The 23592-nt window shown below is 52.4% G+C and overlaps 1 protein-coding gene across 1 annotated transcript in view; it reads right to left on the bottom strand.

Annotated features, from left to right (window-relative positions):
- RALGPS1 (Ral GEF with PH domain and SH3 binding motif 1) overlaps nt 1-23592 on the bottom strand; it is a 247969-nt gene that overhangs the window by 90314 nt on the left and 134063 nt on the right. The window lies entirely within an intron of this gene.

Raw genomic sequence — 23592 nt, 5'->3', positions numbered from 1 at the left:
GCATGAGCCTCACATGTTCCCCAAGTACCGTGAAAACTGCCCCTCCAACCTCTGCAGAGAGCCCTCGCTGGCCTGGGGTTCGGAGCTGCTCGCTGGGAGCTGGGCTGCATTCAGGCACCACCCTGGGGGCACGAGGCGTGACCACGGCCTGAGGTCCGTGTGCCCGGGGCTACACCTGTGCGCCATCTCTCCCCCGCTGCATGCCCTCGGGCAGGCTACTTAGGGCTCTAATCTTGTCTTCCTCAGCCAGAAAAGGACAGTGATGGTTCTTGCCACATGGAGCTGTTGCGGGAATAAATAATGGACGTTAACAGCACAGAGCCTGCGACGCATGAGTGGTCGACCAGCATTGTCTCTATTATTCCTTCCCCTGAACTTGTCTCCCACCTGTTCCTCCAGGGACCCATATGCACGTCCCCCTCATCTCTGCTTATGGGGAGCAGCTCCAGAGACCCTCCAGGGATGGGCTCATCATAATCACACGCTCAACGCTGGGTTTGGACCCCAGCTATAAATTTCTGAACGGCGGCTCCCTGTGGGTTCTTTAAGAAAAGGGAAATGATGGATTTATGGAGAAATGATTAATATCTGCACTCACGAGATGAACACGACATGGTCCTGTCCTTGAGGAATTCAGGATCCAGGAGAGGAGCACAGGAAGCAGGCAGAGGGGTCCGCTGGGTGGGGGACAAAGGGGGCATACAATGTCGGCATGGGATGTGGTGCCCAGGCCGCCTGTCCTCCAACCCCATCGTGGAGTCAGAGCAGCTCCCTAAACAGGTGGGTAGGGACATTAAGCGGTTCAAAGACTACACAGAACCTCATGTCAATTCAAGTCAGATTTTGCCACCAAATGAATCTGAGCCAAACTTTTGAAAAAAGGCTTGCTGTTTTTCTAGAGCTTTCGTATTCTGGATTTGTGGGTAAGGGCTTGTGGATTTATAGTCAGGGCCAAGTTATCCATTAGGCACAGCAGGCACGGTGCTTAGGGCTCACAGTACTTTGGGGGGGCTCACAAAAATGTTCTAACTTCTTTTAAAATGAGAATAAAAAGTGAAATTTTAGGTCAGAAAATGCCTTAATATTCAATGTTAACCTATTTGTCTTTATACCAATGCAGTCACAGAAAATGATTTTTAACATTTTTTAGTGGAAGAAGGAGCTCATGAAAGCAAAGTGCCTTGGGTGGGCAGAAATCATCCTGGAGCAACGCTTGGAGCCCCGCCCTCTGCAGATGCTGGGAAGATTCGGCAAGATAAGGCAATGACCAGCACCGTGCCTGGGGCACAGTGAACATTTAATACATGATGACGGTAATAGTGACCATAGCATCATCATGGTCTCATTTTCCTTATCTACAAAAGGGAATATCGCTGCCCTCCCCGCTCCCAGGCCTGCCGTGAGACTGAGGGAGATAACACATGCCAAAGCGCTCTGGGGCCTGGCCCTGCCGTGTGAAGGAGAGGCGCTAATACTGCGAACACCACCAGCACCCCCCCAAATATGGAATATGAGCAGATGTCCCCCTCCTGCCCCACCCACATCTGGCAAGATGGCCCCAAATGCCCAGCGCAGGTGCTGCCTTCCTTCTTGCACCTGCCTGGCAGATGGACCGATGGGAAGGGGAGAGGGCAAGGCTGAGGCGGGGGCACCTGGGAGCCAGGTCAGTGGAGTAGGAGTTACAGGGGACCCCCAGAATCAGCTTGGGGCGAGTCTGGGGTAGCCCTCGGAGGTCTGGGCGCAGCCCCACGACGTCAGGGAGGCTTTCTTATCTTGGGTCTCCTCTCCTTTCTCCTTCTAGCCAGACTCCTAAATTGCACTCTTGCTGCCTTCAGCCCCAAGACGCTGAGTCAGGAATCCTGGATGTGACACAGAGGGAGCGTGTTTTGAAGGCTAGCATTCCCGCATAGCTGTTCAACAGACGTTTATCATGTGCTTCTTTGTGCTAGTCCTCTAGTGAGATGCTCCAGACAGAGTCCAGGACAAGACAGTCCCAGACTTGCCCTCAGGCCTCTCTGATGAGGGCATCACCCGCTACGGCACTGGCACCCCTGCCTCGTGCCCCGACCCTGGACTCAGGCCTGTGAAGCTCACCCCATCAGTCTCTTGCCAGAAGCCCTCAGTTATCTACTTAGCTGCCTTCTTGGGCTCCAGGAAAGATCAGCAAGGTCAGCAACAGCTCGGCTGCTCCTTGGGAGGAGAATTCCAGCAGGTGTCTATAAGGGGGTTGTGGTCTTCCCCCACTGACCATAAAACTGCCCTTAGTCCCTCATCTCCTGTTTGGGATAGATTCTGTCTGACCCAGACAATTTTCCAAAAAGCAATTTTTAAGTTTTTTATATAGGTGGGGCGCCTGGGTGGCTCAGTCAGTTAAGCATCTGCCTTCAGCTCAGGTCATGATCTCCGGGTCCTGCGATGGAGCCCCACATCCAGCTCTCTACTCAGCAGAGAGCCTGCTTCTCCCACTCCCTCTGCTCCTCCCCCTGCTCATGTGCTCTCTCTCAAATAAATAAATAAAATCTTTAAAAACATGTTTATATAGGATGGGATGATTTTAAACAGCTTTGGAAAATTTCTGTGAAGTTTTTGTTATGACAATACAAAGAAAACCAGCAAACTAAAATTAAATCTCTCTTCCCTCTGCTTCTCAGTCTCCCCTCTTGGGGACAGGCTTTGCATCAGCTGCAGTAAGAAGAGGGCAGATGAGGCCAATCGAACATTCCTTAAAATACTGTTATAAAGACAAAATGAAAACCAGTCAACTAAACATCTTAGCAAATTGGCTTTGGGCAAATTGACCTGGAGCCCAAACTCTGGTGCTCAGATGGAGTGTAATAAATATTTGTTGACTGAAGAGCAAATGTTTTTGACTATTAGATGATGTCCACGCTTGAGGAGAAGGGCTACCCTGACTCTGCTCCTGGAGGGTGGGTTGAGAAGTGGGAATGAAATGGGTCATACATGAGCTAATAACAGGCTCTCGAAGCGACTTTGTAACTGAACATGCATCCTGTGCTGACATTTGGATAAACTTGTTTGGCCAGCATTTAACAGGCACAGTGTCCACAAAGGGCTTTCCATGTGCTGGGACATCCTGTGGGACACTGGGCAGTACGGGATAACCAGTAGCACTGCCTTAGAATCTCCCCATAAACATGAGTCTCCAAACTTCTTACCGGGGCAAGTCACAGGACCTGACGACAGCACCCCCAGGAGAGGAGGGGGGCCAGCTGGCTGAGTCTTAGCTTAAAGGTAGCTGTTGCATTAAATCTGGAGGGAGGGAGGGAGGCTTTTGGCAGTTCTACAGGCTTCCTGAGGATGGACACGCCCCTGGACCTTTCCAAGACCGGCTGACTAGGAGAGGAGAGGAGGGGATGTGCTTCTTTGTCCCTTAGCCACGGGCCAACCTCACTGGATGGAGCCCCATCACTAACACTGCCATAATTCCTTGATCTTGAACCTGAGAAGTCATCAACTATTAAATGTGTCATGTTCTAGTTAAAAAAAAAAAAAGAAAAAGTGAGATCAATTAGCCCCTGACAGGCTGCCTCCTGATTTCAGGGATCTTAAAACAAGAAAAAATGTCTTAGAATTAAAGAGATGTTATTTGTTTTCAGGACAACTGTGTTTCTGCTCGCTTTGATATGGGTCTTAATCTCAGTCCCACTGCCTTCTAGCTGTGTGGCCTGGTGTGCAAGGAACTTGACTTCGCTAAGCCTCAGTTTTCTTGTTAGTAGAAAAGAATGGTAACACTACCTTCACAAGTTACGAGAGGAGGAAACAATGATGCCTATACAATGTTGAGCTTGATGCCTAGCATATCATAATTAGCTGTATAAGGTGCTCTAACAAGGCTTGTGGGGACAACACATTTCTTCCAGTGCCCAGGTGGGTATACTGAGCTGAATCAATCTGTGAATTCTTGGGGCTGATATTTCCCAAAAGACTATATGACCGAGAGCAGGAAGGGCGGAGTTAAGAACCACCAACCAGGGGTGCCTGGGTGGCTCAGTTGGTTAAGTGACTGCCTTTGGCTCAGATCATGATCCTGGAGTCCCTGGATCGAGTTCCGCATCGGGCTCCCTGCCCAGCAGGGAGTGTGCTTCTCCCTCTGACCCTCCCCCCGTCTCATGTGCTTTCTCTCTCTCATTCTCTCTCTCTCTCTCAAATAAATAAATAAAATCTTTAAAAAAAAAAAAAAAAAGAACCACCAACCAGCTGGCTAGGTTTATCAAGGGCACTGAGAGCAGCAGGAGTACAGGAGGTTTGGGGGAGAAGACAGATTCAGTTGGGATGTGGGGAGTTCCAGTTACCAAAATGGAAGAGTAGATTGTACTGAACTAACTTTCTGGTCAGTAACAATGATAAACTCTGGACAATACACAAAATAACTGCTTGAAAGCACTTGAGAACAATCCAAAGCAACAGAAACTGGAGGAGACATGGTTTTTGAAACTAGGGCACTTCCCAGTTCATGGTGATAAACGGAAGACAGAACTGAAAGAGAATGCAGCAGTATTACTGGCTGGGAAGAAGACAAAGAAGTTGGGCACTGAGGATGGAAATTGAAGGGGAAAATGCCAGAAAGGAGACAGCCATGGAAGTGGGAGCTCCAAAATTACTGTACAAATTCCCCTCAAATCCTTAGATAATCCCTAAATTGTATATATAGAGAGAGAGACTCCACAGAGCCCAAAAGAAAGCAGTAGCTGGGAAGCAGGGCATTCAGAAGATGGAGTTTGGATTTCAAGTCCTGCTAAGCTAAAGAGACTTAGCAAACATTTAAGGCTTCTGATTTCATCCCGGAAAAGCCATGCCTTACCAGTAAGCCCAGGACTAAGAGTTATACCCTAGGACTATGGACAAAACCAAAATAAACCTACCTGAACAAAACCTAAAAACCAAACCTCCACAAGATCAAGGGGGTATGCCAGTAATTTAACCACCTGCCAGAACAAAACACAACATTCTTTAGAGGAAGGCAATAAAATACAGTCTCTTCAATGTATCATACGAAATGTCCAGTATACAATTTAAAAATAATAGACATGTGAAGCAGGAAAATGTGACCCATGCTCAAAAAAAATAATAGTCAAGAAAACCAGATCCACTGATGAGCCAGATGTTGGAATTAGTAAATAAGAACTTTAAAATGGTGGGGTGCCTGGGTGGCTCAGTCGTTAAGCGTCTCCCTTTGGCTCAGGTCATGATCCTGGGGTCCTGGGATCAAGCCCCGCATTGGGCTCCCTGCTCGGCAGGAAGCCTGCTTCTCCCTCTCCCACTCCCCCTGCTTATGTTCCCTCTCTCGCTGTGTCTCTCTCTCTGTCAAATAAATAAATAAAATCTTTAAAAAAAAAAGAACTTTAAATGGCTATTATAATATATGCACAGGATTTTCAGGAAATGAAAAATAGAATGAACGAGCAGATAGAAAATTTCAGAAGAGAAATGGGTCCTATAAAAATAAATCTGGTGGAAATTTTAGACCCAATAAATACAGTACCTGACATAAAACATACTTAGGATGAAATTAACAGATTAGACACTGTAGAAGAAAAGGTCAGCAAACTTGAAGACAAGTAATAGAAATGATCCAACTGAAGCACAAAAAGGAAAAGGAAAAGGAAAATGAAGGAAGGAAAAGAGGGAGGAAGCTTCAGTGACCTGTGGAACAATACCAAGCATGTAAATGGAGTTCCGGAAGGGGAGGGAAGAGAGAATTGTACTGAAGAAATATTAGAAGAAATAATGGCCTCAAATTGCCTCACACAATCCCAAATTTAGCGAGACATATCAACTCAAAAATCCAAGAAGCTCAGTGAATTCCGCACAGAATCGATGCAAAGAAACACACCTATTCACACCACAAACTGCTAAAAACCAAAGATAAAGAGAAATCTTAAAAGACATCAGAGGGGAAGAGACTCACTATGTACACAGGAGCAGTAATGAGTAAGGCAGCTGACTTCACATCAGAAACAATGTAGGCCAGAAGACAATGGAAAGGCATTTAAAAACTGCTGAAGGGAAGAAAACCATCAATTTGGAATCTGTGAGGCTTGAAATGCACATGAGATGCTGAGTTTGCAAGACACAGGGAAGTCCCCTCCCAGGCACCCCTTTTTATAACACACTGCCCATGCACTTCCACCATATACAGTACCTCAGTAGAACAGCCCAACATTCCCAACAGAAAAAAAAAAATTGTAACTGTCAGAAAGGTGATAAGATATGAAAGCACATGAAACCATTAAAACAAATTGTGGGACGTAATTAAGATTCTTTGTATTCTGCCACCACATAAACCTCACACAGAATGAAAAACATCCTGACCAAAAAATGTAAAAAAAGAAAGGGAGAGTCCCTTCTCCTCATGTGCTTTAGTCACATGACACTTTGGTCCAACCCGCAGCTGGAAATGTGGGAATGGTGTTCCTCAAGGAGGTCACAGGGACTCCAAGCTGAAGTTAGGAGTCTGATGAGCAAGAGTGGAGAGGTGTTTGGGAGCAGGGAAGAACAACAGCCCCGTTTCCTGAGCAACCACTGAGTGCTTAATGCCTGGCATTGTGCTTTAGGTGCATCATATCACTCAGTCCTCTCACACCCTGAGGAGTGAGTAGTATCGTTTTTTAAAAAAAAATTTTTTTAATGAGAAAACAAAGTTTGCGAGAGAATAAGAACGTTGCCCAGGTTAGTGACAGAGCTGGGATCTGAGCCCAGGTCTGTCAGACTCTGACCCACTCATCCTCCCCAGCCAGTCACTCAATTATTCACTCCTCTGGACCGGGCTGCACAGAAGGAGAGCTCTGTGTGGCCCACACCCACACACCTGCTCCAGTGCTCCGGGAACTCACAGCCCAAGGAAGGAGGCCAACATTGAGTCTGTACCGTGTACTAGCCAGTGCACATTACACTTAATGTGTCACATCTTATTTATTTTTCTCAACAGCCCTATGAGGTAAGTCCTTGTAACATTTCCATTTTACAGATGAGGACAGTGAGGCTTAGAGCTACTGAGTGGTGGAACCAGAATTTGAATGCACAGCTCAAGCTCTCCAGCAGCATCCTTGACTGCCCAAGGCCTCCTCAGGGGCGAGGGATGTGCAAACATGGACAGGGCAAGGCCATCCTGGTGTTCCTCTCCCACTTGATGGGATCCTAGGAACTTTGCATTGTGGAAGCAAATTTGCTCTAGTAATCAGGGACTTGGGCTGCACCTGTTCCCAGGGGAGGATGGGTCCTGGAAAGTCCCCCTGACCCAGTGAGCCCCATTGTGTCCACCTGCCTCTCTCACCAGGATGGCTGCAACCATCGCCCACCAGCTCCAGATGACTTGTCTACGGTTCCCGCCACTCAGTCTCTACTCAACAACTAATGCGGCCTTCCAGAAATAAAAGCAAGTTGCTCAAAACCTTCCAGTGGCTTCCCACTGTCCTTGGATCAAGTCCCACCTCTGAAAAGGCCTCGTCTTCCGCCATGCTCCCCATCTCTCCTCAGACAAATGCACTCCTGGGAAGAACTCCCTATAATTGCTCCAGCTATTATTGCTGAGTAACAAATTACCGTCGAAACTTAGCAGCCCGAACCACCATTTTCTTATCCTCGTGGATTCTGTGTGTCAAGGATTCAGCTACGGAGTGGTACAGTGGCTCATCTCTGCTCCCGATACCTGGGACCTCAGCAGCTGGAGCTGACTCTTGCCTAGGGGCTGGAATCATTGAGAGGCATCTTTCACACATCTGGGGGTGGATGCTTGCTGTCAGCTGGGACCTATGCTACACCCGGCCTCTGCATGGCAGCTTGCAGGTAGCTGGACTTCTCAGGGTCTAGACCGGCTCAGGACTCCTAGAGAGCTTCCCAGTGAACAAGGCAGAAACTGCCCTGCCTGTTCTCACCCAGCCTTGGATATCAGGTAGTGTCATCTCCACTGTATTCCACTGGTTATAAGTAAGTCACAAACCCACCCAGATTCAAAGGGAGGGGACAGAGACCCTACCTCTCAATGGGAGGAGTGTCAAGGTCTCGTGTTGGACTAGGAGATATCACTGGGGCCATCCTCAAAAAAGCAATCTGCCACACGGCCCTTACACACTATTGTTTCTACCCAGACCATCGTCTCTCCAACTCACACCTGCTCGTTCTGACCTATCCTTCGGGTTTCAGCTGCAACACCACAAGCTCAGGGAGCCTGCCCTGACTGCCAGGCTTAATCCAGCCTCCCGCTTAGATACCTGCTTAGTACCCAGCACTTCTCATGTGTTTGTCTGTCCGTCTCCCCTCCTGACTGCAAGCTCTGTTGTCAGTGAGTTTGTCAGGAGAGCAACTTTGGCTTCTTGGTGTCAGCTCAGAGCAGGTTCCCAACAAACATCTTGGAGGAGACACAAGAGAGAGGAAGGGGAAAAGAAGGAAATATGCCAACCTCCAGGCTGACGAGGGTGCTGCTCGAGAAGGATGCAGCCCCATCCTATGTGCTTCTGCTGGTCTTGAGTCCCCAGCTCCCATGGCTTCTGTGCAGACCATGCACAGGGACCCTCCAGAGTGGCTGACCACCTTCACCCCCACGGTAGTTGTGGGGAGTATATCTGGCCAACCCGACCATTTGGCTGTAAGCTACTGTGGTCTTCTGGTGAAGACTCGCCTTCTACAAAGGAATGGGACTGACAGATGGAAAAGGGAGCGTGTCTGAGCAGGCTGGGAGGGGCTGAGGCAAGAGGCAAAGTTTGCTCCCTGCAAAGACAGGAGTGGCAGTCCTGACGAGCAGAGGACCACACTGGACCTGCTTGCCCAGGGACCAGCAACATGGTACGCTATGCCTGAGGGTAAGGAGAACCCCACTGAAGTTTCTCTCCCGATTTGTACCCGAACGTCCTCACCACTACCACCATCATTACTAAACCTTGTTAAAGAGGAAAGAAGAGTCACCACCAGAATTTCACACAGCTGTTGCCCAGGCAGTGACACAAACCCGCACCCGGCTGCTCCTTTCCCAGTACTCGCTGGCCTCCCTCCTCTGCCCGCAGCGCTGACATATCTGTAGGACTGCTCACTTTGTGGGGCTCCGGCGCTGTCTTCTCCTTTCTGCTCTGACTCCATGAACACTCATGAGCCCCACCCCAGTGACACTCTGTGCTGGGGCCTCTCATCATGTGCTCCTCAAAGGTCTGGAGGTCACCACAGAGGTTCCGGGAGTGTGGTCCCTGGCCTGCCCACCTGAGTGCAGAGTCCAGCCCACTGAGGGACCCTTGCCCGGCACCAAGCCCTTTCCCGCGTGACACCATGGAATCCATTTAGGCAGATCACTAGTCTTGGCTCATTTACCGATGCATGAAAGGGACGCTAGAACTGGGAAGTGACTTAATCAAGGCCTCTCGGTGGGAAGTGACTGGCATTTCTCCCGTGCATACCACCTCCAACCCCCCGCCCAGCCTGTGGTATTTCAGTGTCTTAGGCCACTGCATCCCACTAGCTGTCAGCACAGAGTCTGCTGGCTTCTGTGCACAGCCTTGGGCTCCCTCCCCAGGGTTTCGAGGTGAGAGAGGCCTCTATGAAGGGCACCCACGGGGAGAAGCCATCTGTGCGGGGCTGCCCTGCCTGCGCACCTGGGGCTCTGTGAGGCAGTGCAGAGATGAGGGGGCCATCCAGGGAGAGGACCTGCTCCCTGCTGCCTGCACAGCTAGAGCAGACCTAAACCCATTACCTGAGTCCGAGGGGAAGCTCTCTGCCTCGGCAGAGCGCACTAAGGGGCGGGCGGGCCACGGAGTAGAGCTGGCCGGGCTGCTCGTGCCAGGGAAGGAGGGGGCCGGCGAGGGCCGCCAAAGCGGGCTGGGGCGGGAGGGGCCAGGCCAGCTGGGGCCGGAGCTAGTGTGACATCACCGGGCGGCCCGCCTCTGTCTGGGGCTGAGGGGAGGCCCGGAGCCTTTCTGGGGCCTGGGGGATCCTCTTGCACTGGTGGGTGGAGAGAAGTGCCTGCAGCCAACCAGGGTCAGGCTGTGCTCACAGTTTCCTCCGGCAGCATGTAAAGGCTCCACAAAGGAGTGGGGAGTTCAAATGAGGCTGGTGCAGACGGCCTGAGGATGGACCTGGAGCCCTGAGCAGTGGTGCCCGAGCCCCGGACCTGCAGAGCATGGCACTGAGGCAGCCACTGGCCCCTGCTGGGAAAGGAGGCAGGTTGTAAGCAGCCCCAGCCGGACCCCAGGCCAGCCCCCGCCCCACCCCCGGCCCAAGCCCGGCTGTGGAGCACAGCAGAGCAAGCAGAGGCCAGTGAGGCAGGGCTGCTCGGCGGCCAGTCCGGCCTGCAACTCGGGGACCCCTCCTGGAGGCCATGGACAGGCTGCCCTGCTGACGGCTGGGGTAAAGCATGTGAGGAGCTGCCCCGGGGAGTCCAGCAGGAGTGAAGAGGTAAGGGGCCAGCTCTGTGGCACCAAGGGACAAGGGGGCAGGAGGCAGTAGCTGGCCCCATGTCTGCGGGTTCCAGAACCCTGACCCCTCCAGCTGGGGGTGTGTGCAGCTGGACCCCAGAGGGGGGTCACTCTTGCTTTCGTTTGGAGGAAACAAGGCATCTGCTGGGGCAGACCTGTGGACACCTGGGCCAAGGGTGGTGTTCTGGGGGCATGAGACCACGGGCTGGGCTTCGAGAGCTTCATCTGTAAGCCCTACTCTGCCGCAGACAAAGAGCCTTTGGGGTGAAGGCAGGCGGCTCCCGGGCACGGCCCGGCAGCTGGGATGCGTGCGTGAGCGCGTGCCTGTGTGTAGGTGTGTGCTTAGGGGGACGGGGTAGCCCAAGGACATGGGAAGTCGTTTTTAAGTTTTGGGTTCCTATGCACCCTGCCTAGAGACTATGCCAAGGCAAAAGCAAAAGCAAACACTGTCCTGCCAGAGCCGGGAGCCCCTGTTCAGAAAGTTCCCTGGAGCAAAAAGCAGCTGCTGCTCACCCCTCAGCTGGGGAGGAGAGGACCCAAGGGGTCCAGAGCTGGAAGGGACACACCAGCTAGAGACTTCCGTCACTGTGGCTCGGGACAAAGTGCTGCCCTGGCTTTCCCTGCATGTCCACAGATGCCTGATCCCGCCCAGGTCTCCAGCAGGCTGTATGTGGCAGGGGAAGAGGGGAGGACCAGGCTTCCCTGGCACCCCGGCAGGGGGTACAGCGTGGGCTCCACATTCTGAGTCCCTTGAAAGCACTCAGCATTAGATAACATTTCCAAACAGAAATTCTTCCTTGATCCCTCCCTTCTCCTTCTGTGATATGTGTGTCACGGGTCAGCTATTGCTTCTGCTGTGGGATTACGAGAACTCCCAGAGGCCAGTTCAGTTCCTTAGAAAAGGATCTCTTTTCACCAGGGCTCTGAGGAAAGCCGAGAATGCCACTTCCAAAGCTGGCCAAATGCTCCCCACATGTATTTTCCCACATTGAGGCAGAGTAAGGTAGTGTTTGTTCATGAGCTAGGTTCAAATCCTAGCTCTTCTACTCAGGAGCCACGGGACTCAGGCAGAGCACGCAGCCTCTCGAAACCTGTTTCCTTTTCTTCAAAATGGGATAATGCTACCGCCCATCTCTTAGTAACAGCTAACACTTACACGGCACTGATCCTGAGCCAGGCACTTACCAGCTCCAGGGAACCTCACAGCCACCCTACAACACAGGTACTAGTGTTCATCCCCATTTTACGAGACGAAGCTGAGGTACGGAGGTTCAGGGATGTGCCCAAAGCCACAGGGTTGGTTAGTAAGCGCCAGCACCAGGACTTGAACCCAGCACTCTGAGCCACACTCCATTGCTTTCTAGGAGGAGCACATGGGATCATGCCCGAGAAGGCCTTCACACAGCGTCTGCTGTGTGGCAAACCCTCAGAAAACGTTAGTCACCGGGTATCAGGACCCATAACCATCAGAGTCGCAGAGACCCAGGAAGAGCAGGGGCCCACACTCTCTCTATCCTGGACAACCTGTGAGGGCTGCCAGAAAATCCCACCAGGCCGAGCCAGCGTGGCCACTGCTGCCGTCCACACAGAGGGGGTCTTCCAAGGAGCTGAGGGGGGACTTTATGTCTGCAGTAAACTGCAGCATGTCCAGGTCCTTGAAGTTCACACTAGGGGAGGGTACATATACCTGATACCAACCTTACCACCCATATGGGCACTACTTGTCTGCCTGTCGGGCCCCTGTCAGGACCATGGTAGGTGAGGAAACTGAGCTACCTCTGTGCGCAGGAAGACCAGTGCCAGGCCTGTCCTAGGGTCACAGAGGGAGACGCAAGGACTCCTCCCCCAAACTCCATCTCCATCACCACCTCTGACCACATGGAGGCCAAGGCTGGTGCGTCTTAGCTTAGGACAGTGGCTTCTCTCCTGTGGGCCCAGAGATTGCAGTGGATTTCCTGAACTCTGGACAGCATTTGGGAAAGCTGACATTAGATATGTGCATCTCTAGCACAGGCCTCTTGGGCCGCAGAAGCTTCAGGTTTCCCAGCTTCAGGCTGGAACCACAGTGGCTCACTGTGCTCTCTGGGCAGGCCTGTCTGAGCAGAGGCTCTGACGGACTTCACAGGCCTGGCTAACAAAACTTAGATCAATTGCTACTCAACAAAGGCACTTGTGGTAGAACAGATAAAATGTGTGAAACACATGGCCCAGGAGGGGACTGCACAGTATTGCTGTTAAGCTCATGGGCAGAGCAACTAAGCCATTTCTCCCTCTACCCCATCATCCCACAACGATTTATTAAGTACCAGCTAACTAAGGCACATGGATTATCTCATTTCATCCTCAACACAACCCTAGGAGGTAGGTTCTAGTTTTAGCATCCCATTTTTCAGATGAGATAACTAAGGCCCAAACTAATAACCCTGTCCAAGGTCACACAGCTGGTGATTATTGAACCCCGGTCAGCCTAGCTCCAAAGCCTATGCCTTTCTCCACCTCACTCCACTGCCCTGTTCAAGGCATCCTGACTTTTCTTTTGCTGACCCTGTCACTGGGTCCTCCGGCAGCCAAGTCTGTTCTGGTTGCTGTCCTACAGAATGCTTACACCATGCCATCTGAAAACCACATGCTTACCTGACTTCGATGCATCACTTGCTTATCATAGAAGCCTCTCTCTGAGACAGAACAGGCATTATCAACCCCCTCCTACAGATGAGCTTCAGCACAGCTACACAGCACCGTGGGACTCTGGCACCAGCTCAGTGGGGCGGAACCTCGGTCAAACCTTTGCCTATGTGTCTGAGATACCCTTCATGTGTTTCCTACATCCCTACTTGGAGACTCCACGGGCTGCAGAACCAGAGTGCAGGTCCCCACAGTCTGCACTGGGGCACACTCAAGCAATCCTGAGAAGACATCAGGGAGACAGCAACCGGTAGCTACCTTAGGACAAACAACAGCAGCCTGCCCAAGGCAGGCACATCCAGCTTTGGGCCTCTCTGAATCATAGCCCATTTCACCCGAAATGGTCTCAACTGACACCAGTTAGATGTGGAGGGGCTCTGCTGGTAGGGCCCAGGGGCCAGTGGAAGGAGGGCAGAAGGTGAATCCAACAATCAAACAAATGTACAAGAGTGAGAGACCTGCAAAGGGGGGGGGGGCACATGGCACCAAATGGGTGGTGCTGTCCCCATCTTACAGAGGAGGAAACTGAGGCTCAGAGGTTGCAGCACCTCCGCCAATGTCCCTCCACTAGTGGGCCAAAAAGCAAGGATTCAAACCCAGATCTGGACTCCTCCTACCCCAGCCCACTGCTGTCCTGGACAGACATACTGGGGAAATCTCAAGAATGAATCAATTCATTGAATAGCATTCTTTTCTGTGAATTTATATAAAATACCCCAAATAGAAGGGTTATTCAGCCACGGGCAACTGGGAGTTTGTGGTGATAGATAGGTCACATCAGAATCTCATGCCAAGGGTAGTTTCAATAACAAAACCGTATTCCCTCGTATTGACTGTAAACCATAGGACTGATTTAATAACAGCCTGGGGTGGGGGTGGCAGTTAAAATGTTACAATGTCCTGTTACATGTGTACATCAATTGTAAGACACATTCTGATCACAGAAAAGTTCCCATGTTGCAGGGGGGAGTCAGGCCTCTCACAATTGAGCTATTGTGTTAGGTCTATTCTCGGGCGAAACTAACCAGCCTGTCTTGGGGCCAGCAGCCCCAGAACCTCAGTCTCCTCCTGCTGCCTAGTCCTCCAGAAAGGCAGGCACAGGATCTCTAAGAAAAGCCCAGAGAGGGGGCGCCTGGGTGGTTCAGCTGGTTGGGCGTCTGACTCTTAGTTTCAGCTCGGGTGGTGATCTCAGGGTCATGGGATCGAGCCCCGAGTCAGGCTCTGTGCCGGGTGTGGAAACTGCTTAGAATTCTCTCTCTCCCTTTGCCCTGCTCGCACTCTCTATCTAAAGGTGTGTGTTTTGGCGGGGGGGGGGGGGGTGTGGAGCCCAGAAGGAAGTCTGTCCCTATCTCTAAGAAGCACCCAAGGAACGGCTCAGTTCCAGCAATGACCAAAGTCTTGCCTGAGGTGGCCCCAGTCCAACCTCCATGAGGGAAAGGTGGTTGGTATCTCTTAGTCACTGCTGGACTTCCAATACTCAGGGCCAGGCAGAGAAGGGATGTGTGGAATGGATGGATGGATGAATGAATGAATGAAGCAAGCAAGCCTCAGACCGAGCAAACAAGCCTCTCAGTCCCAAGGTGCCACACAATTTCCCTCTGTGTTGTCCAGCCAAGGCCCCTTTGGGGTGCCTCTACTCCCACCTTATCCCCCCCCATCCCTCACCCTAGCTGGATTGGTTGCCCCTCCAGCCCCCTGAGCCGCCCTGCCAAGATACTGATCACCATCCCACCTGCTCTCTGTCCCACCTACTACCGTGGGCCGCTTGAGAGTCGGGACCTACCCTGCTCCTGCTCTATCTCCAGGCCCAGCACAGTGGCCGGAACAGGGGAAATGCTTGGGAAATACATTCAGTGAATGAAATCCTTGAAGTCCTATGTAGGAATCTAAGTGAGGTCCTGGCTCTTGGGCATTCAGAGGGGAAATGACCCTGACCCCGTTTTTAAGGAGCTCACAGTCTGGGGGTGCACAACCAGATGAGCTGTGTCTGTGTGCTGTGATGGGTGCAAGAAGCAGCCACGGCTGCTCCTGGGGGTGGAGAAGGGAGGGGCCCTCACTGTGGACAGTGGCTTCACAGGGAAGTGGACTTGGGAGGTCAACTGAGAGAGGGAGACAGGCGTGTGCATCAGGCAAGACACGGTGGAAGGTGCTGAGGCAAAAAGAAGAGTGTGCACAGAGGCAGGGAGCCTGAGCGGGAGCACAGAGACTCTGTTTTAAAGCAGGACACCAACATGACCAGCTGGCAGCTTTAGACAGACGGGCCTGGAGCCGCCTGCACTGTGGAGCGCAGGGGGAGCGAGTGCCAAAGGCCGAGGGGCCAGTTAGGACTGTGTGGGTAAGAAACCTGGCTCTGAGGTAGACAAACTTGGTTCCAGGCCTGGCCTCACCACTTGGTAGCTCTGTGGCTCTGGGCAAATGACTTCATCCCTTACCTCTGTCTGCTCTTCTGAGATGAAAATAATCACAGGCTCGGCCTCACAGAGTTCCTGGGATCTGAGAGGTAGGCACAAAATGTGCTTGTCCCGGTGCTCAAGGCATGAGCCCATGCCAACAGGCCAAGGTGGCCTTAGGTGCCAACCACTTGGCCTGGCCTAGAAAAGCAGTTCCAGGCAAGGCCCAGAGTCGCCAGGAAGCCACCATGGGGCAGCACCGTCTGCCCAGGGCCCGGCTTCTCCCTCTCATCTGAGGCTCCCCTGGTTCCAAGGCTTCAGAGCACACCAGGCATCGCCGGAAGCGCAGCAGCCAACTCAGAAGCCGGGCTCTGACATGGCTTCTGCTGGCTTGCCCCGCCTCGGCTCTGCTGGCTGGGGCTCCTGGCACAGAGGGCTCAGGGCGCAGGCTTTGGGGGAATCTCAAAATGGTTCCCAAATAACACACCGTGAAAAAGTAACAGCAGCATCCTTGTCCCCCTGACAAAGGCAACCAGCTCCCCACTGCCTAACCACATCCCGTCTTGCCCTATGATCTCACAGTATGACCACAACCCGCCTCCTCCACGAACTCAGTCAGCCCTCCCCTGGAGCCGGCAGCTCCCCAGGGGCAGGAGCACGAGAGCCCAGGGCGTTAGGCAGATTCAGCCCCCCGCTGCTACTCTCCCAGGCAGATCAGTGGGATCCGACACTACCTGCCTGGCTGGTTCCCGCCTCTGTTCCCATCACCCATGACAGGGCAGGACCCAGCTGTCACAGTGCACGATGACTAGCTGGCGGTGGGAGGCTAGGGGATGGAGGGCTGGATGGATGAACAAATGGCTCATTTGAAGGTCTTATGAGAGCTGAGCTGGCAGGGTCTGGGAACTGGCTCCAGACTCCTTGGGTGCCCACACGGCCTTCTGGTTGGGAATGAATCACACGATGCTGGGCTGAGAGGGGGTGGCCGTTGGGATGTGGCTGTTCCCTCCCTGGCCTCCAGGCTAGCGGTGAAGCACCTAGGACAAGCAAGGCACAGTTCCTTCAGGTTTTCTAAGGACGCCACTGCTCATCCTAGATGCCCATTTTGGGGTCTTGCCACTTGGATAATCAAGAAGCTGTTTCGAACATCCAACAAAACTCCCCCTTGTACTGACCTGAAAGCCATTTCTACTGATTCAGTTAACAGTGACTACGCAGCAATCTGCATCCTGGCCATGAAGCACACAGACAGGCACCTTTTGTTTGTTCACGCTGGTTGGAGAGAGAATCTCGGTGGAAGTGAGGGCGTGGGCACTGCAGCTGACAGCGGGATCCCAGTCCTGATACTTATTCCGAGGGACCTCAGACAAGTGACCTGATCTCTCTGGGCCTGGGTTTATTCTCCCGCAAAATGCAGATAATAATACTTTTCTCCTAGGGGTAAAGGGACCATATAATTTGGTACCCAATCGGGACACTTTTGCAAGTAAGAGGGGGTGTTATTAACAATTGCATAAGATAACGGGCCTCAGCTGGGGCCAACCTTATGCCCAGGGCTGTAAGTGCCGAGAAAGGGCACACCAGGCACGCGGTGCGTTTACAGCAAACAAACAAGGGCTGTTGTTATCTATGCTTTTGGTCATATGGTCAGCTGGGCCCTCTGGGGCCCTTTCTTCTGGAATTTTCCTTTATCTGGATCCCTCCCATATCCTGGATTACCAATTGGTTTGGGTACCATCCCACTGGTACACCATACATCTCAAACAGCTTTAGTAGGAAAAGCTGTCAACTTTGAAGTTTTGGTTTTTTCTTCTTGGTCCTGATGTTGCCTTAACAATCACGATTCGTTCTCAGGTCCATCAGACTCACTCACGCAGAGCTCAAGTTCCTAGCTTTCCCAAAGCCAGACACCAGGGGCCAGCTGGCCACACTCAGGGTCAGGTGGCGGTTCCAGATTCCTGCACTTCCCTGGCAGGGGCCCACTTCCCAGGCCTCCTGCAGGGCCTCTGGTTTGGGCTCATCCTTGGCCTTCTGTGATCACAGAATGATGGGGCAGGGCTGACAACAGAGGCAGGGACAGGTTCTGCGAGCCCTTCACATGGGACTGTAGCCTGGGTGGGTGACACCATGAGAGCTGGCTTGAATCCAGAGGTTTCCCTGGGGTCAGCAGTCCTGAGGATCCCAGGAGCTCTTCTGTTCTCCCCTTGCCTGTGGGGGTCAGAGAGCAGTTTCTTTGGAGTGTCCTGTCACTCCAGCACTTTTCTCTCTATATCTTCAGCATGGTATATTTTGGGGTTCTTTCATTGGCTCCGCCACTTAGTAATTCGGTGACTGTGGGCAAAATGACTCATGGTCTTAGAATCTCAATAGTTCCCTCACCTGCAAATGGGGATAATTGTCAGCCCTGCTGTTAGTCTTAAAAGCATCTTTGTGGGAATTAGAAAATGGCTGTAATATAAATATCCCAAACTACAAAGACTGTTGAATGTGAGTTGTGCTCCCTAGAGTTGCACAGTGCACAACTTGGGCCACCTGCATGGCAGCCCTGAAATAATAGGGCTTCCCTCCTGAGGTTGTTGGGAGGATTAAGTAAGATCATGTATATAAAGCACTTGAGTCATAGTGACAACTGACTGTAGTTATCATCCTGAGTGTTTGAACTTTTCTCATTCCTAACCCCCGGGGCCACCAGCTTCTGCTGCAGGGCATGACACAACTCCATCTTATAAAAATGATTCTTCCCACAAAGTGGCCCCATGGCTGGGTTGCAGTGCCGTGGTGCCGAGTGGGACGTGGACACACGGTGTGTGGCCCCACTGCACCAGGCCAAGCAGGGACGCTCGGGGCTGCCCACCGGAGGCTGGGTGGGACCCAAGCCCAGGGGAGGCCGCCTCCCAGTGTGCAGGCGCCATCACGTGGCTTGGTCACACCAGCTCCACTTGTGGGGAGGGAAACCCGTATATAATGGAAACTCCTCACAATACAGTGTGGAAAAGCAATTTCAAGAATCGTTTTTATTTTCATTTCGAAGCCAAGGAAAACAGTTGGAGTTGCTTTTCTTTGTTGGTCAGAGGAAGAAACTGAGGAGCACCGCTTTGATTGCAATGGAGTTCTTCTCCAGGCCTAAGATGGCTGGAATGCTGGGGAGGGTTATTTCTCTTGGGGTGCAATTAGTTGCATAAATATCAAGAGAACAAAAGTAAACAAACTCATTACTGCCCATTACGAGCTGCCAAAGTAGCAGAAAACTGAAGAAGGGGGTTAGAACCTTTAAGGAAAATAAATGACTCCAAAGCCAAGGGCAGTGCAAAGAGTTCAGCCCTTGGTGTCAGGCTGACCTGAGCTCTCAGCTGGGTCAGCTCTAGTTCTTATCTGCTCCATGCTCCTGGGCAAGTCACTTAGCCTGTCTGGGATTCAGTGTCCCCAGTTACAAAGTAGAAGTGGGGAACAACCACCTGGCTAGAGCACCTATGACAGTGTGTGTCAGGCACCCCGCACAGGGCCCTGCTCCTTCCCTTCCTTCTGTAACCCACTCAGCCCCAAGTCACTCCCGCCAAGCCCAGACCCCAGGAAAACGCAACAGGAAGACCCAGAATCGTGAGCCTCACAACCGGTGGCACCACGGCAATGCCATCTCGAGCGAGATACCAGACACCCCCTGGAGCTGCAATTTTCTCACCCTCCAAACAGCACAACACAACTAACTAGCTCTCAATGTTGCGATGATTAAATGAGATAATGCGCATGCAGGGCTTTGTGAACCTGAAAACCTGTATGAGCGTTAATTATCAAGTTTGGTGTTCTTTTTAACTGAACAATCACGAGAAATGCTCTTTCAAGACAGCACGGCCCTGCGCTGCGTCTGCCCATCTCTTGCCCAGCACTGTGTAAGATCCAGGGACGGCTGGGCAGCTGGGATCCAGTCTGACCAGAGGGCAGCTTTAGGGCTGGGCGGTGAGGCCAGACAGAGCTCCTGCTCAGGGCCCAGCTCTGTGACCGGCACAAGTGCCTCCTCTGAGAAACGGGGGAGGAGCATTAATTGTGGTCTCTCCGCAGGGAGGCGTGGTCAGCGCTCCTAAGTCCCGCTTTGCTGTCCGCCATCGTGCTGCTGTCGTGTTATTGCCATCTCTAATTTGGGAAGCATTTCTCTGTCCCTTAAGTAGTGTGCAAGGTGGGTTGGATCGCACCGTTTCACACAAGAGGCTCAGCTTTCAGGATGGCAAGTCCAAGGGCACAGGCTTTGCTCGGGAAGCTCGAGAGCCCACTTGTGGGAGGGGACAGGACTCAGTGATAAACAGTGACACGTTGCCAGGTCTTGAGGCCTGGGAAGGTTTGGAAGCCAACCCTTTTCTGGAGCCAGGTTGCCTCCCTGGGCCGCTGGCGGTTTCTTGGCCAAGGCAGAGGAGCGCAGCATCACCCGCACCGGCACCCAGAGCACAGCAGGGTATTTGTCACCAGCAGGTGAGCGCCGGTGGGAAGACAAGGGCCTGCCCGCCCTGGCCTGCAGCGCTGCTCCTCCACATTGTTCCGGGCCAGGCGTGGCCACGGGCTGGTGCAGAAGCAGCCAGAGCACTGTGGAAACCAGGCAAACACTCACAAACTCAGCCCGGCTTCCAGTAAACGTCAGTGCAGCCCTACCTCGTAGCCCAACCCAGACCAAAGGCTGCCGAACACCTTTCTCTGCCTGGCCCCAAAGGCTGAGCTGGCCACGGAATCACGCTTAGGCTTCCTCACTGAAGCAGAAGCAGAAAACAGTTCTGATTGGCTCTGGGGAGCCCAGGGTCTGTTCTGTAACAGCCCCACCGGCTGGGGTACCCGAACCTAGGCTGCTCACCAAAGAAGCCCCAGAGGGGCCTGGGGAAGACATAACCTTCAGCTTCTGTGTCAGGCTGATTTTAGCATAAATTAACATGAAGTCAGAAAGTGATCATGCTAATCCTTTTTTTAGTATTAAAGACCAGATTATGTACATTTCTGGGTAGTCGGTAAGAGTTTGAAGGCTGGAATACATGAGATCAGATGAGAGAAGCTTTCCTGAGCCCTCCAATTATCCCTGGTTCTGCCACCTCCCAGCTCTGTGATTTTAGGCAATTCACTTGGCCTCTCTGGGTCTCAGTTACCTCATCTGTAAAATGGAAATGACAACAGAATCTTAACAGCATCTACCGTGTGAGAATCCATTAAAGTAGAAAATACTTGCAAATGTTTTGTGCAGTGGCAGGTACATAGTGGGTTCTCAGTAAATAGATTCTATGGATGTTATTGGTAAGTATAAGACATGGCCTCCAGGGCGCCTGGGTGGCTCAGTTCGTTAGGCGTCTGCCTTCAGCTCAGGTCATGATCCTGGGGTCCTGGCATAAAGCCCCGCGTCAGGCTCCCAGCTTGGCGGGGAGTCTGCTTCTCCCTCTGCCCCCTCCCTGCTCATGCTATCTCTCAAATAAAATCTTAAAAAAAAAAAAAGAATGAATGAATGAATGAATGAATGAAAGAAAAGGAAGGAAGGGAAGAAAGGGCCTCCTCCCTTATACCTGGCACCCCCTCAGGCAATCCCCTTCACGGACCCCCTGGCCCTGCCTCTCTGTAGTCCTCCCACCCATGGGGCAGCCACTGTAAGGTGTGCCTTTTCACTCAGGCCAGAAATACTGATGGAGTGCCTGCACATTCCAGGCCACGTGCTTGGCATTGCAAATGGAGCAGACAACCCCCCGCCCTCGAGGCAGCTCCATTCATGGGATGGGGTGGGGAAACATTCTACATCTGCTGACAATGTGGGGAGGTTACCATTTTAAATAATCAGGGTGGGCCTCACTGGGAAGGTGATATCTCAGCAAAGACCTTGAAGAGGTGAGGGAGTGAGCGATGAGGAGAGGGGTTAAGAGTGTAGACAGGGAACAAGTGTACAAAGGTCCTGAGTCCTAAGCGTGCTTGGCAAGCATAAGGACCACCCAGGAGCTGGGGTGGCTACAGTGGCATGAGCAGGGGGCTGAGGGGAGTCGGAGATGAGGCCAGGGAGGAAGGGGGGCCAGGTCCGGGAAAGCCAGAAACGCCTTCTAAGCTTTTTCTCGGAGATGAGGGGGCTCCCAGAGGATTCTGAGCAGAGGATCGGACTTTTTAAGAAGGCTCACTCTGGCTGCTGGGTTGAGGACAAAGGGCAGGAGCAGGTCCAGCAGCAGACAGTTAGGTCCAGGTGAGAGGCGAAGGTGGGTTGTACCAGGGTGCAGGGGAGGTGGGGAACAGCAGCGGGATTCTGAGAGTACGTCCAGGATATTGCTCTTACAATTTGGTGGTGAATTAGATGCGGGATATGAAAGAAAGAGAGGAGTCAAGGATGACTTCAAGGTTGTTGGCCTGAGCAACTGGAAGAGCAGAGTTGCTGTTTATTAACATAGGAGAACCTGGGGTGAACATGTTGGGACGGAGGTGTGGGACACCAGTTCACTTCTGGATGAGTTTGAGATGCCTAGTAGATAGTTGAGTGGAAATGTCAAAGGGGCAGCTGGATGTATGCGTCTGGAGTCAAATAAACGTGGGAGTTAGCAGCGCCTGAAAGCCACAAAGCCAAATGAGATCACTGAGGTAAACAAGAGGTCTGAGGACTGAGCTCTGGGTCCCCCAGGACAGGAACAGCAGGAAGAACCAGCAAAGGAGACAGAAAGGGCAGCCAGTGAAAAGGAAGGAAAGGGTGATCTTCAGGAAAGGAAGTCCAAGGAGGGACTGAATGACCACATCGCCCCGTGTGGAGAGGCAAGTACTGATGAGGACTAAGAACAGGTCATGTGGCCTGGCAAGTGAGGCCACTGGTGATCCTGTCCAAAGCACTGGAAGTGGAGAGGAGGGGCCAGGCCTGATGGGAGCGGGCTCAAGAGAGAACAGAAAGAGAGGGACTTTCTGGAAACTGAGTACAGACAACCCTTCGGAGGGTTTTGCTAAAAGCGGGACCAGAGAAACGAAACAGTAGCTGGAGGGGAGGATGTGAGATCAAGAGAGGACTGATTTTCTTTAGGTTGAGAGAAATAACAGCACGACTGTAGGAACAATGTGATCACACAGGAGAGATGGGGGAGAACTGCTGGAGCCATGTCCTTGAGTAGGCGAGAGGAGGGATCTGTGCATGTCCGTCCCCTCCTTCTTGGCCCGGCTAACTCCTGCTCATCCCTCAAGGGGTCAGTGTAAAGGTCACTTTCTCAGGGAAGCTTTCTCGAATCGTCCGATTATGTCAGTTCCCTGCTCTATCCTTTCGCAGCACGTTACTGCTGCTCCGTGGCTCTTAGGGGCTGGGCCATGGTGCGCGGGCCCTGTGAGGGCAGGGCTGGCTCTGGCCTGTTTGGGGCTGGACCTCCAGCAGCCAGCATGCTGCCTGGCATACCACAGATGTTTGATGGATATCTGGTGAAGGAACAAATGGTCCAAGAGCAGAACTGAAACAAATCCAGAGACACATGTCTGTTTTCCGCTTCCACCGGCTTTAATCACATTGCAGTGGCCAGGACCTTGCAGTTACTGGCTACTGCAAATATTTGGATTTAGAAGAACTGTTGTTTGTTCCTGTTTGGGCTCTTTAGCTTGTCTCTAACACACAGACCAAAGCCATGGGGCTGGACACTCCTCCCATTGACACTGTCCACTACCAACTGAACACATTCCATACCGTGTCCAGTGATTCAAGCGTTTAACAAACATTTGCTGAAAGCCTGCTTAGTGCAGCATCTTGGGGACACAGGATGGAATCAGCCACAGCGCCTGCCCTCATGGAGTGTGGAGTCCAGTAGCAGAGATCACACAGAACCCCTATGCACTACAACTGTGATGGGTGCTACACCGGGAAAGCCCAGGGGGTTATGAATGTGTAGAATGAGGAGACGGGGGTCAGGGGCGGGGGAGGCATGAGGTAGAAAAGGGAGACTGGACGAGCCTCCCTCTCCCTCCCTGCCCCAGCTTCGAGCTGCCCTCGTGTGGTTCTCAGGCTTGGGCCAGGAGCTCGGCGAGGGAGCTGGGCTTTCGGGCTGGCTCTGGGAGTGGCAGGGCTGTGGCCTCCTGCCTTCAGATGCCCCAGTCCCCTCCCGTTTCCTCTCTACCTCTGCTGAGGCCTGCCTGTCTCC

This window comes from Eumetopias jubatus, unplaced genomic scaffold (genome assembly GCF_037043125.1).
Source record: "Eumetopias jubatus isolate StellerSeaLion01/CBP00866 unplaced genomic scaffold, mEumJub1_p1.0 scaffold_15, whole genome shotgun sequence".
NCBI classification, from domain to species: Eukaryota; Metazoa; Chordata; class Mammalia; order Carnivora; family Otariidae; genus Eumetopias; species Eumetopias jubatus.
This window is presented reverse-complemented; position numbering and strand designations above follow the sequence as displayed.